The sequence below is a fragment of the Caloenas nicobarica genome, chromosome 1 (assembly GCF_036013445.1).
Source record: "Caloenas nicobarica isolate bCalNic1 chromosome 1, bCalNic1.hap1, whole genome shotgun sequence".
NCBI lineage: Eukaryota > Metazoa > Chordata > Aves > Columbiformes > Columbidae > Caloenas > Caloenas nicobarica.
In genome coordinates, this window is record NC_088245.1 from 58,877,755 (window position 1) to 58,892,590 (window position 14,836).

Here is a 14,836-nt window from a genome sequence, read left to right on the forward strand (position 1 = left end):
AGACCTAAAACGTCTTAACCAAATGCCTTTTAATAACAAAGATTAATGTAATGGTATCCTTCCCAGCACAACTGCAAGTGCCGAGGAAGTTCTCTCAGGAACACCATTGCCTGAAACTTATACAGTAAGTGAAGAAATAGAGAGCTATCAGAAAGATAAGAATGTAGGCATTCACATTCACAGAAGCATCCAAACATTTGCCAATTAAATGCTTTTAGGAACAAACTCATAAACAAAAAAACCTGAAACACATGTCAATGGCTCAAAAAACCTTGAACCTTGTGACCCAAAGTTTCATGAGACATGAAAAAAATATGTAAGTCACTTGGCTTTCCTTATTGAAAAGTATTACCTCTGTTAATATTAGTTTTAGTTCTACAATAAGTCAAGTATAGGACATGGCACTTAATACTACTTTTATTGCCAATTTAATTCAATTTGTATATCATTTAAATAAAAGCTGCAGATCACATCTGAGTTGTCTCACCAAAGAAACCTGCTAAGTGCAGAAAAAAAATTATTTACTGACTGAAATAAAATATGATAATAAAAGACCACAAAGTCTGACATCGTACTCTCAGAATACAGTAAAGTGGCTTATCCTAAAGTAAAAAGTACAGTCATCGGACAAGTGAACCAGATTTGGAAGATATACAGCAACATACATTTGACAGGTGTCTATAAAGAAGATTCCAAGGTAACACGCATCTCTCTTAGCTTTGGTAGATAAAAATGTAGTTCATCTGCATAACCAGAGAGACAACAGGATACTCTAATACCCATGAAGTCAGAGGTGCAATCCTTTTCTCTTCTAGTAGTATTAACGTATATAACATACAATTATACTCAAAAGTTTCCTAAATCAAAGTGAAGAATATGACATCAAACATAAGTAAAGATGGGGTTGGGGGGAAGAGAAAGAAAAAAAGACAACACCACATAGATATGAGTGCCAAGAGTAGCAAAAAAAAAGAAGAGTAGGAGGTAGAAATACGAGATGCAGATCTTTGAATTCAAAGACAATGGGCTTTAGCTTGATGAGGAAAACTAGCAGTCTCATATGCTACTGAAAATCATACCAGCTGTATTTTAAACAGATTGTAGAGATAGGAATATCAGGAGAGGAGGGAAGAGGTACTTAAAGTACTCCAGATGACAGATACAGGCCTAAATTTCATTTGTAAAGACAGAAAACATAGTCTTGCAAATGTTGTTTGGACAAGGAAGAAGAAGGATATGAATAAAACATGACTCTGGATTCAAGAGGCGGCAAAAAAAAAAAAAAAAAAAAAAAAAAGGCTACTCCCAAACAACTGCCCTGGGAAACAGAAGATTATACTGCCATCAGCAGCATCACAAATGGCAAGCAAATGAGATAAGTTTGAGAGAGATGATAATGAGCTCCGAGACGTTTAAAATGTTTATGAAAATTAGAAATACTGCAAGGAAATGCAGGACTGAATGAAGGCACATAGAGCCACGAAACTCTACCAAAAAATGCAGTAACCTAAATAAAGGAGGTAGTCTGCAAGACTTCTATGGACACCATACACCTCAGGATTAGTGGGAAGAAGGAGTAGAAGAAGGAAGATGAAGCAAGCAGCACCACTGATGCCAAAGAGGGACAAGGCTGTGACAGCCAGACAAGTTTCCCTGCATCATATCTCCTCGTATTCTCACAAAGGTAAAGCAGCTTAGCTATATGCTTTATAAAAAGCACAACTACACGTTGAAAATGTAAATAAATGTTTTGATTGCATTACTGTACCACCTGATGGATGCATAATAACAGCTATTTTCAATTACAATTACAATTATTGTGGTGATTTTATTTAAACTAAAGCTAGTAATCTAATTACATGTTTCAATCAATGTTGGAATTACTGAAAAATACAGACAGCTACAAAGAAAGAAGTATTACAACCTCTGCTTCCACTGGCTGGCTGAGAAGGCTGAACTTGTTGAGTGACATCAAGGAGGGAAAAAAGTCCCCTTGTGTTCCCGTAAGAATTTTTTAAAAGAAAAATAACAACAACTGTGCTTTAAAAGAGTAATTGAAAGATATATATACATATTTTTAAACATAAATATAACAAACTCTAAGATGTCGGAAGAATCTTAACATACTTCCCTGAAGTAGCCCTCCCTGTGTTTGCTTGGTATCTTAATTTGCGTTTGGTTTCAAAACTCTAGGCTTGCCAAGAGCTATTCCTTTCAAAACCTCAGGAATTCCATTACTAGTTTTAAGCAAAATTAAAGGAAAATAGAAGCATTCAACGCACGGCGAAAGTATGCACAAAGTGTTTGTTGATACTCATAAATAGACTGAAAAATTTAGACATGTCTGAAGGATAACTGCTGCACAGTCAGCTCTGTTTTGCTCTGCTGTGCAACTGAGCAAAAAGCTACTGCTGTCATTCCAGAAAAGCTCAGCATCAGATACATTGCTGCCAAGATGGAACACAGTTAGTACTAGATTGTTCATTTTCCACTGGGAGTTCACTTATAAACCAGAGGTTGCATTTCTGAAAAATAAAAAAATAAAATAAAAAAAGTGGGAGTTTCTCCTTTAAAGCTACTACTTCGATGTCTCCACTTGGAAAAAAGATGCCACGCTGTGCTAAGGTATGGCAAAACCGGTCAACTCTCCATTCTGCCAAATATCTTGCAAGTCATGAAATAAAGACATTCTGTCTCAGAAATATATGTAATATTGTGCTGATGATTATCTTTCCAATGTTCACATAATAAACAAAATGGTATTACTACAATCGCTTTTACTGACTGAATTGTGGTAAGAATAAAACGTCCCCACCTACATATTGTGCCAGATGCCATATTAACGCACAAAAAGATAATATCCCTGTCCAAAGCATTTAAGAAATTTGCTCGAAAGACAAATGCTTCCTTTGTGCCAAGGTGAGTAATCCCAGCAGATAAGAACTACTACGCAGTTTAATTTCTTTGGCATCAGCCAAAGGAAAACAGTGCAAGTATCAACGCACCAGTTTAAACTGCAGCTCCAGTGAGAGATAGACCAAAGTTCTGTATCTTCCATCAGAAACACAGGAATCCAAGTACCAGGTGCACACTGGATAGAGAGTCTATTTTACCCTTGAAAAGGCAAGAAATTAAAGTAACTTTTCACCACTGAGTCAGCACACAGTAACAGATCAGTGGTTTACAGTGACCATCACCGCTGTATGAATGACAGCTGTAGCATCTCAGCCCTGCCAGGACCAAAATCACTATGAAGAAAAGCAAAGGGAAAGTAGTCAGCTCTCCTGACTGAAAACATGGTGCCTCGGTCTCTCGCGAGTTTGGAGCACAGTCTAGGAAGACGATCACTATTTCAGACATGCCAAGTGTCCTACAGTTCTCAGCTTTTACCACAAGAATAGACAATTTGTACAGTATTTCTGAACAGCAAGATGTACTTGACTGCCTTTGCCGTAAGATACACGTTTATCATAAATAAGGGGAAAGAAAAAGGATAAGCTCCAACCTACAGTGAGATCTTTTTTTAAAATCCCTGTTCAAAAACATACCAACACAGAAGTGTCTCTCCCAACAGCCAATACGGAACCTGAACATTTACATTTAAAAAAAAAAAAAAAAAAAGGTTCTGCAAGAAGAAGTGGCAGGTCTAGTAACTGTGGTCAATTTTGAAAGATGAATAAAGGTGACTGCCCAGCACAGGCAGCTATGATAGCAATGACACGCAACACAATCATCTCCCACTTGGCAGTAATTCAGGGAAACACATTGCCTTACACAGATATTAGTAGTACTTTGTTGACTGAGATGCAGGCAAAAAATTCAGGGATTATCCTGGACCACCTGAAAAGTCAGTGACAGATTAAGTATTGCTCATGTGACAAGAAACTTCCCATCTCACTACCCAAATAGAGACGTGAAAATATTTTAGAAAAAGAACAAATAAGACATGGAATTAAAGTACTCTAAGACAAGAGGAGGAAACAGTCAGTAATCACAATAACATTTCCACTAATTAGAAAAGAATGCATAATAATCAGTCCCAAACATGCCATAATCATGAAATTTTATTGTATAAACATCAGAAATAAGTTATTAGTTCTTTTTATTAAAGCCAAGGGATAATTATTTCTGTTGTCATTTCAAGCTTGAGGGAAAGACTGAAATTCTGGAGAATCACATAGCTCCAGGAAGATATGCCTAAATAAAGAGGGAACTAAATTGGTTGTCATGATTATTGCCACCTTGCCAGAAGCAGTGAAGAGGAAACTTTGAAAAGTACATTACACTTGGAGAATACATTAAAAAAACACACATTTATACGCATACGTACTTATATGAGAAAACACCACATACTACTTTAACACCAGTTCAAGTTCAAAAAGAATGCTCACTTCCAAGACAAACTACACAGAAGGGCCAACAAGAAAAGATGATGCTTAAGAGCAGAAAATTCAAAGTTTGTTACATTACGACTGCTGTTCTACAACTAATACGCAACCGAAATATCATCTCCATATGCTGCATGAAATTACATATCTCTGAACAGCAGTTTTCAGCCAACAGCTCCTCAAATAGCTTTGATAAAAAACAATATTATGCAGTAGCAGACAAAAATAAAACCATAATATTTGTTTCAAAAAACGTCACTGAAAAACTGCGGATAGGTCAACCTCTTCCAGCAGTAGCTACTACCCACAGTTAATCATCGCCACCCAGCAAAGAGAGGTTACCACTCATACAGACTTGCAACAGAGTGAATTGTGTAAGAGCACACTAATCCACTTGAGGAAAAATTAATCAAGGTAACCCACCAGTGAAGGTAGATTGATATTATACTGCCCATTTAACTGTTGATTATGCCTAAAGCACATAACACTGCATCCAGCTTCTTTGGTGGGAACAATCATTAAGTATGGCAATCTATGGCAGAGCAGTAGAGACAAATGGCTGGGGGGAAAATAGTATCTACAATAGTCATGGATGTTACGTTTGACCAAAAAAAAAAAAAAAAAAAAAATCACTGCATATCCATATCCTGAAACATTAAGTACAACTTCTGTGATAGCCTGAAAGCCCTAAGAAAGATTTTGAAAACCACTAACCGTTACATAGTTACTTAAGAAGAAAAGTCACACACTGCCTCCTAGGAAACTGTCTGAAGTTATGTGTCTCAGGTTAGCCTCATAATTTTCATAGGTTCGTTCATTTGGTTTTTTTTAATCTACTTATTGCTGCAAAATATCCTGCAGTTTTCTTAGTGAACGTGCTGATCACTATCTTCTCTGATTTTAGACTTTTCAATTTAAAAACTCAACATATATGCTGAACGCATTCATTGTTTCAAGAATTTGATGGATGAACAGCAGTTATAAACAGGAGCATATTTTTTTCCCATTAAGTACCACTAAATGAAACAATAGGTACCAAATAAAAATACTAAAATAAATGAGTTACTATACAAAAGGCCAGATTCTTCCCTCGAAATTCCCTCAAAGTACATAATGACATCAGAGATGCAGTGCCATGGGTCTTAGATGTTAAATACACCCATGAATGACAACTGAACAAGGTATTCAAACTGTCAATGCCATATGAGCTTAACCTCACTGGATTAGGCCAGTATCGAACATGCATTAAACTGGCATAGTGTGTCACTGTCACCAAAAGAAACAGACACACCCTGCTCCCCTTACTGCTTGCTTCCACCCCCCTCTTCACGCCAGCACAAATGTTTGTGCAGCAAACTGATCCAGCTTAAACCTAACCCTCCCCTCCCTGCCCCTCCCCCAAGTTAGTTCAAACCTCAACCCAGTTCACCACACAACCCTACAAGTATTTGCCTGCACAAATGAGGAAGCAGCAGAGCAGGGTGGAAACAAACAGGACGGTGTTTTTCAATGGTGGAGCTGGTCCATGCCAGCTGTACGCCTGTGCAAAGCCAGAGGCTGCAGGCTGGAGTCCCGTCACATAAGCCTCACGCGTTTGGGCCTCCGAGCTCTTCCCCTCCCTCTCCTGGATCCCACCTCTTTGCTCTTACGGCCACTGACAGGTATGCAATTGCGGGGTGAGTCGGTTCAGGGTGCTGAGTCAATTCCGAACTAACTCTACCAGAAGAAAAAGTTGCTAGTTGTCGGCCAGTTCAGCTCCCTGAACCAGCTCCCATTGCAATTGCTACCAGCACAGAGAAGAAAGAGGAGGAAAGAGGCTGGAAAGGCAGAAGGTCCAGTTTTGATCACCTTATGCGGAAACACACTCGTACACCACCACATTTTAAATTTAAACTTGCCAGAGCAGCTGAACGTGATTATTTTTAATTAATTTGTTCTTAAGAGTAAAGCTTGTCCCATTTTTTTTTCAGAAACGTAAGCAGCCATAGTCTGCTTGGGCACAAGTAGCAGGAAGTAGCTCACTACATCAACCAGTTTCACTCTTCATGTTTAGTAAAATGAAGACAGAGTATTAGTTACTCTAATGATACTTTCACCAGATATTCTTTTAAATATCATTGATTTAGTCACCTCAGATATTTGCACAGGAGAACATACATGTAATAAAACCAATGCAGCCATGTTAAGTATTATATTTACTGTAATTTATTATTTGCAAGGACTTTAAACAATGGTTCAGGTGATTAAAGTGGTCTTATAAACCTCTCTGCTCAGGAGTGAATTTCATCCACTATTCAAAAAGTTGTTTTGTTTAGGCTATAAGACCCAGTGGTCACAGAAGTGAACAAAATTCTCTTCAGTGAGTTCAGAATCAGACCCCTAATAAACATGCTACTTTCTAGCTAATTTTTGCCAGTAAAGTATTGTAAGGAGGAGTACAGACAGACTGTTAGAAATAATCTTGCTAACTTCCAAACAACAGAACGTGTTACTGGATCATTAGATTTAGCAGGGAATTATTTCTAATGGCAAGTAAAGATATTTATGTTCATCCAGTTAACAAAGAAAAGAAACGTAACCATATCAATTCAAAAGGCAAAACACATCAACATCACAGTTCAAGAACTGTGTAACTGAAGTGCAGAATCAGATTCATGTATCTGCAAATCAGTCTTCCCAACTGCCACATATTATATTTTTCCAGTTTATGAAACTCTCCTTTTCTTAGATAGATTCTTCCACAAACTACCACCTGCATATTGCAAAAATTTAAGATAAGCTTTCCTCGCTTTAACGGAAATTTCTTGTATGATGAAAAAGTGTTCCAAACTACTCTACCTGTAAGAATTAGAAATGAGAACAGTTTATTTTGACTACAACTCACCACCACCACCTAAGACAAGACACTGAACTGGAAAGTGAGCAAAACCCTAGAAAGCCATTTAACCAGATATACATAGAACTGTTGGTTCATTGTTTCAACAAGCATTTTCAAAGAAATCTTGACACAGAGGCAAACTCAGGGAATCTCAGTCAAGGAATAACATTACTAATCAGTTTCCATTTGGAATGGAGTTAACAGATTTTGGACTTGAACTGGTGATCTGCACTGATACGAGTTCCTTTTTAAGTAGGCATAGACGGGCGTGCTCTTCAAATGCACTTGCTAACCGAGGAAAACGGACAATGAACTTCCCTGGCAGTTCTGCTGACTTAAACAAGAAAACAGGATGCTTATTGGATCTGAACCCATGTGTCTTAATACCAAATCACTTTTAACACAGCAATAAATCTTAGAAAAACTAGTTTTTAATTCTCCTGAATAGAAATATGTTGCAGAACTAGCAGAGCAGATTTAATGACGGGTTAATAATATAGAATGACTGGTGACATTAACACCATTAAAGATAAAAAGTACTTATTCAGAAAACTTTTTTGCTCATTACAACAAATGTCATTTTACCACTAGCACTTTAAGTAAAAAAAAAAAAGCTAAAAAAAAAAAAAACAGACTGTTCAAAAAAGTCACAAATGAAAAAACTTTTAAAAAATATAACGAACATCAAATCACAGATGGCAACTTTTTTGACACTTACTAAAACCAACCCCAATTTCTACTGTACATATTCATTATAATAACAGTATTATTTTCAACTCACAGTCTAAAAACATTCCTTGTGATTTCTAACCATAATTATCATTTCTCCTGCATGAATGCTGAACCAGATGCAGCGACCAGGAAGATGAGAAAACGCGCTTTCATTTTCGAGAAAATCAAGTTCAGACGGAGAACTGAGTCAAACCAGTGCGGAGACACCTTTCGACCTTTGTGATTCTTCAGACCTACCCTTACTACGTTCGCATGCAGAGATACGTCAGAGGAAGGAGAGTTTAAAACGACGAGCAAGCAAGCTAGGTCTTGCTTTCATTCAGACACACAGCAGCACTTTGAGAAGCCCAGAGGACCCCCTTCCCCTAGAGTGACTCTGTCCGAACCGACCCGGCAGAGCTCTCCATGGGCCTCAGGGCTCGCACCTCCGAAGCCTCCCTGGACTTGCTCAGCGACGCGGAGCAGAAAATGCACCCGTCTGGACAGGCATGTGACAGAAGCAGCTGACCCAGAGGAAGGTGCAGGCGCTTGACAGGTCACCACACACGATGAGACCGGGCGCACCGAGCACCCCCCAGGCCGGGTGGGCGGTGGAGCCGCCGGGATCCGCACCCCGCGCCAGACCCGCCTCCCGCAAACCGACCGCCAGGGCAACTCCAACGGCTCCTCTTTTGTTTTTGAACTCACGCTCCGCTCACCCACCCCCGCTCTTCCCCTCCCTCCCGCCCCCGAGCAAGGCGGCGATCCCCCCACGGCCTTCCCCGCCCACAAACAACCGCCGGGCCTCGGCCCCCGCCCCCGCCGGCCCCCGGCTGCCAGGCAGCTCCCGCCACCGGCACAGCGAGACCCCGCACCCGGACCCGCACCTCGGGCGGGGAAAGGGGGGGGCAGGTCCTACCGCGGGGCACGTCCCAGCCCGGCTCCCACGGGAGCAGGCGAGACACGAGGCTGTTCCCGCCCACGGGCGAGCCGGGCCGGGCCCCGGGAGCCTCCGCTGCCGCCCCCTCCCCGCGGAGCCGGCGGGGCATCCCCCGCCAGAAGGAATCGGGGTGGGAAGGGGAGGGAGGACCAGCACACCCACCTCCTCCATGAGCCCCGCGCTGGCCGCCGCGCCGAGCCCGCCGGGCCGCCTGTGACGGGCGAGACGGCGGCCCCGCGTCGCGCCGCGGGTAACGGCTGCGCCTCCCGACAGCGGCAGCAACAGGGCCTCGCTCTGGGCCGGACTCTGCCCGCGACAACTTCCGGGGCACGGCGAGAACGCTTTCCGGGGGCAGCGGCCGGGGGGGCGGGGGCAGCGGCCGTTGAACGGTGAGGGGGGCGGCGACCGCCCCGTCGCCCGCCCTGACACCCGGCGCGGCCCCAGCCCGTCACCCGCCCGGCGGGGGCAACCGGCAGGGCTTCTCCCGGCAAGCGGCAGGCAGTAAAGAGCGCGCCCCAGAGCGGTGCGGGGAGGCGGCCACGAAGCGGGTCTTACTGGTTTCTCAGGTAAAAAAAAAAAAAAAAAAAAAAAAAAAAAAAATTAAATTAAAGCTGTAGCTGCGCACACAGCTTTGGGAAGGATTGGCTCGGTCGGTTTGGTGTGGTGTGTTTTAGATTTCTTGTGAGGCAGCCTCTGTGGGTTGTGCCGTACGCGGCGTTGGTGCAGCCGCTGGTGTGGGAGCTCAGCCACAGCCCAGAGAGCTGATCTCTTCATAAACTGAAAGCAAAGGTGGACAGTGTAGATATTAAAACCAAAGGTGGACAGTGTAGATATTAAAACCAAAGGTGCTGCAAAGAGAAGTGTGGGAAACGAGGATGAGAGAAGATGCCACACCTGCATGTTGTGATTTGTGGAAATGCTGAACGCTCCTGTCGGCCACAGCAACAAAAGGCCGCACGTTTGGTCGTACTGTCGCTGCCCATACGTCATCCTGTCTGGTGCCTGTTTGCAGACCTATACATGTGACAGGCCTTGCACCAGAACACCTTGTAATCTGCAGTTAATCTCGAGTGTGTAATTAGTGTCCCAACACACACAAAAATCAAACGCATTGCTCGCGGTTAGAGCAGCCAGCAGCCTGCACAAAACTCTCAGCTTTGTCTGAGATCATGCTGTATATGGTTCCCTCTTTTTGTCTGGCTTCTTTGGCCTCGCTCTAACTTTTGTCCTCTCTACCAAACAATGCCTAGCACCGAGTTACTTCACAGAACTGGTCTGTTTATGTATCTTACTTTCTCAGAGGTTGTGCAACTCATGTTTTGACTGTGTTTCAGTTACCTAAAGTCTTTGACAGGGTGACTGGAGGGTCTTGCTCTGATGATAGCCACTCACCTTTCTTCACTTCCCTTGGCAGTTATTGCTTCATAGCAGAAGTGGCAGAAGCTAATGGATGACAGCACTCCACTACCCCAATATTCGTTTAATCTGTAGGATGCATGAGAGCTGGAGAAGCTGAAGTCCATGCAGATATTTTCTTCGGATGTACATGCTAGAAAGGTGATAATATCTAGAAGGAAAAGGGGAGAGAGAACACAACTGTGGTTTAATGTTTGTACCATTGCAGCTGTTGGCTTCTGTGCATGTGAGTCAGTGCTCAGAGAGCTGGATGGATAAAGCAAAGGGAATGGGATTTTCCTATAGCTGAGTCATGTAATATGCGAAATCACATAGCAAACTCTGTCATCTAACATTCTGTACATGCTCATATCCTATCAATGTAATATATCAGTGGGCTACAAAGCAATGAGCTGCGCTTAAGACAAACATCTGCAAGATTCCTTATGACCTTCAGGTCCTCTGTTATGCAGACTTACCATAAAGTCTGCTTGGCTCCAGTTGTCGGCCTCAGTCTGTGAGTCCACATCCAACTAAGTATTTGTACATTGCAATTTTTCCATAGCCTTCTCAGCAGCATCTGGATGAGCAGGGAACAAAGCCTCCACATGTCTCTTCTGCTGGGTCATTTATTTCTTTTTCTGCTCCCTCTACCTCTCGCCATGCCATCACCAGGTCTTGTGAATGGCTGCATTTAAACTGTATGTCAGGATTTATATTAAATTTGGATAACATAGTGTCTCTTCAACAGTCAAGTTCAATGTCTTCATCAAAGGTGAAGTGCTGTTTCTGTTCACCTGTTGTGCTGGGTCAGTCAAGACCACCCACTTAGTTCATCCTTTTATAGGTGAGCTTGACCTTATGTGGTATAGAATATCCAGATGTCCTAGCAGTATAGAAATTAACCCCATCTTGACCGACTGAGCCATTCCGCTCCTTATTCTGTACCATTTATGTCATGCTCAGGACTTACATGTACCCACACGCTTCAACTAATTACTACCACCTTAAATACATATATACATATACCAACCCCTTGATTTGTCCTTTTATAAGTGAGCTTGACCTTATATGGTGTAGAATACCCAGATGTTCTCAGTGTAGAAATTAACCCCATCTTGACTGACCCAACACACTTGTCAAACTGGTCATCTTCAGCATTTACCTAAGTGTTATTTTACCCAGCTCACCCAGATTTACTGCCAGACCAATTCTGCATTTAGATACTGTAACTCTGTAGTGCTCAGTGGCTGCTTTGTATCTTTCTCCATGTGGTTTTCTGGCTTCTTAGGACCTTGCTGCGTCTCATTCCTGCTGGGAATTTCTGACTGGTCACATTGTTGTTCCTTCTCTTTTTCACTTCACAGATGTTTTGGATCCATGGTGTATCAGTTGCTGTTCATAGCTACAATCATTTTTGTCATCCCAAACTGAGATTATTGCAGCTCTGCTCAGCTGCTCTATCGATTACTAGTCTTTCAAAGATCACATACCTGCTCGCAAACTTCTGCAAATTACAAACTTACATTGCTTTAAGTCTTGATGGCATCTTCATTTCTGTTACATCTTCCTAAACTTTCTTTAGATCAACTTTGAAGTCGGAGACCTCATCTGTTGTTTTACTGTAGCTCATGTTCTCTCTTTTTAAAAATTGAATGCTACTGCCACCTTTAAATCTTTTCCATAAGCGGTTAGCCCATAGCTAAAATTTGTGAAATTATTATTTTAGTAGCTAAACATTTCAACTTGTTTGCTTGGGCATTTCTTATATGGTCTTACAAAGTGGCTACTCGGTGTGCTAATTGCTTGGAACAGAAGCAATCATATGTTTCACCAATCTGTGACTCATAACTGTTCTGCCCAATTACTATTTGGAATTAACTCCTTTATTAATAAAGAAACTTTCACCCCAAATGAAAATTTTCATATTAACACCTCCTTTTTGTTTAAAAATTAGAAGGTCAAATAAATATTTTGGAAATATTCTTGGTCTTTGAAGAGAAAATAAGATTGAACTGTGTGAGATATACTGTAGCTTGTATTTCCAGAAGTTCTCATTTCACTGTCTTGATGTATTTCAGTATGGGTTCATAGACCCCTCTTGTTCCATTTCCTGGATTCTTACAAGATGGGAACAACATTTTTTGGTGGGTTTTATCATGAAATTTGGACTCTACAGGTCAAGTGCTTATGCCTGTGATCTATGTTGATTTAGGCAGTATTCAATTCTGTAAGCAAGAGAGCAGTCTAGTCATATGCAACATTTTATAATTACAGCAGATTTATCTGATTAGGAAAGCGCTTCCCTGTTTATCTTGTATTCTTTCCTAATGCCTGGGTCTGATGAAGAGGGGACTCTTGGGGAATACAATGCAAGATTCTTTGTTGTGTTTCTGCAGTTTCCTTTCATACGTTGTTCAGAGATTAATGGCAACAAACTTCTCAAGGGTTTGCACAGAAGGAGTTACATTTCTTCTTTCCCAGAAGTTTGGAACCTATCCCATTTCATGTATAGTTTGTCTTCGCATCAGGGAAGTCTTTTTTGATCAGTATGAAATGTGTATCCCCCAGCAGGAAGCCTGGATGTGTTTTTGGAGATAGATACTGATTCAGGTCCTTAATGTTTCAATTATAAATTCTACTCTTGAAGTAAACATAAGAGAGTAAACAGTTTCTCTTACAAATGAAACCATAGCAATAGCCTCATGACAAATGACAGAACTTTGCAGTCACTTTGTTTTGTAATAAAGAAGGCCTTTGGTATTGCTATAGGCACCACCAAATCCAGCTATAGGTGAGGGCTCTGTTATAAATACTGTCTTTCAGTGTTTGTGACTCAGCAGTGAAAGCATGTTTCTGATTGAAATGTGGTGCAGAAGCTCGCTCTCTTTCTCTGCTGTAAGAGGCTACCTAGAGTGTGATTTTATCCTGACCTCCCCTTTCCAAAATCCATTTGACACTGTAACAAAACTTATTTTTTAAAAAAACCACATTCAGTCTATAAGAACATTTCAGGAGCTGGAAAACAGATTTACAAAGAGACAGAGTTGGACTTAGTGTGCTAGCTGAACGGAGTAATGCCAGTCACATCGCATTCTGCCTCCCCTCGTGTGGCATGCTAAGTGGAATGACCCTTTGTATATCAAATCAAGAAGTTTTTTTTTTCACAATTGAACAAAGCCCTTGCGTATAGTAAGGGCTTAAATAGCAGCCACTTATGGCCTGATCCTGCACTTCTTAAGAATAAATAGTCTTATGTGGGATCCGCTATGAACAAGAAGCTGGCTCAACTTTTCACTGTGAAAGGCCAATGACATCTATGTGACTGAAGTCACAGCGACCAGGCCTTAGTGCTGCAGAATCTTGTAAGATGCCAGGTTTGTCTGTTGTGTCCCATAAGCAGGTATTACAACTGCTGTTGGAAAATTGGTAGATGGACTATGCGCCCTTGCCTCAGCCTCTACAATGCTAATTCAGGAATGTTAAGTTAGGTCCACACTGCCAAGTTCATAACCAGGACACTGACCAATAGTCCATTTTGCTCACATAGGTACATGGGAGGTGTTTCGATGCAGAGGCAGAGCAGGCAGGCAAGTATAGCTGCGAAACTTAAAATTGTGTCTCTCAGCATCCTCAAAACTAACTGAGTTGGAATGAGCTGCTTGCTCTACTTGGAATTTACTTCAGTAAACTATTTCATGTTAGATGCCTGGGGGGCCCCTTTATTACAGAATGTGAACATTTAAGGGTTAGGAGAAACCACTCTGTCCTTTTCCTATAGTTCAGTAATTAGAAACCCTGAAACTCTGCTTGTGGGGGACCTGGGTTTGGTTTCATCCTCAGTCTGTGAACATAAAAATTAACGTTTTCCTTCACTCGGGTTGTGCTATAATGATCATATGGTTATTACAGCTTCCCTCATCACAGAATCACAGAATATTAGGGATTGGAAGGGACGTCAAAAGATCATCTAGTCCAATCCCCCCGCCGGAGCAGGAACACCCAGATGAGGTTACACAGGAAGGTGTCCAGGCGGGTTTTGAATGTCTCCAGAGAAGGAGACTCCACAACCTCCCTGGGCAGCCTATCATCCTTAGCTACTGAAATCGTTTAGTTATGACTGTCTGGGCTGGACCTTTAAGAGTAGAGTTAGCTTGCTGGGAAGTATATGCTAAAGCGATCAGAGGTGTTTTGGGAACCTCACTGAAATAAGAATTTATGGAATGCAAGCACCTCCACAGCTGGAAAGCAACTGGATGAGAATTTTGAAGACTGTCATTTTGAATTAAAGGATCGTAAGTGTTCATTTTCAGCATCTGAGTCCTCTTACTGGTTTAGTCACCGAGATTTGTCTCAGGTCACACAAGCAAATCAGTGACGGAGTGCTGGGGTGAGCCTTCAGCATACAGACAAATACGTCAGACTATGGAAAAATCAACATGGGTTTTTGTAGAGAAGCTTTGTCATAGTTATAAAGTTCTTTCTTGAAACCAACAAACTGATAAACCAGGGTGATACGTTCAT

General features: G+C 41.6%; 2 protein-coding genes and 1 long non-coding RNA gene across 3 annotated transcripts in view; 1 reads left to right on the forward strand and 2 right to left on the reverse strand.

Annotated features, from left to right (window-relative positions):
• Positions 1 to 9,143, reverse strand: part of FRS2 (fibroblast growth factor receptor substrate 2) — a 58,577-nt gene extending 49,434 nt beyond the window's left edge. The window contains exon 1 of the mRNA XM_065658461.1: positions 9,080 to 9,143. The gene's annotated coding sequence lies outside the window, so the exon portion shown is untranslated. The remainder of the gene's footprint in view (positions 1 to 9,079) is intronic.
• CCT2 (chaperonin containing TCP1 subunit 2) overlaps positions 1 to 14,836 on the reverse strand; it is a 161,805-nt gene that overhangs the window by 66,370 nt on the left and 80,599 nt on the right. The gene's annotated exons all lie outside the window — the stretch shown is intronic.
• On the forward strand, positions 9,294 to 12,168 carry LOC135984416 (uncharacterized). The gene is made up of 3 exons (XR_010605630.1): positions 9,294 to 9,483; positions 10,332 to 10,474; positions 11,680 to 12,168. It is a non-coding gene; the product is annotated as an uncharacterized LOC135984416 (long non-coding RNA).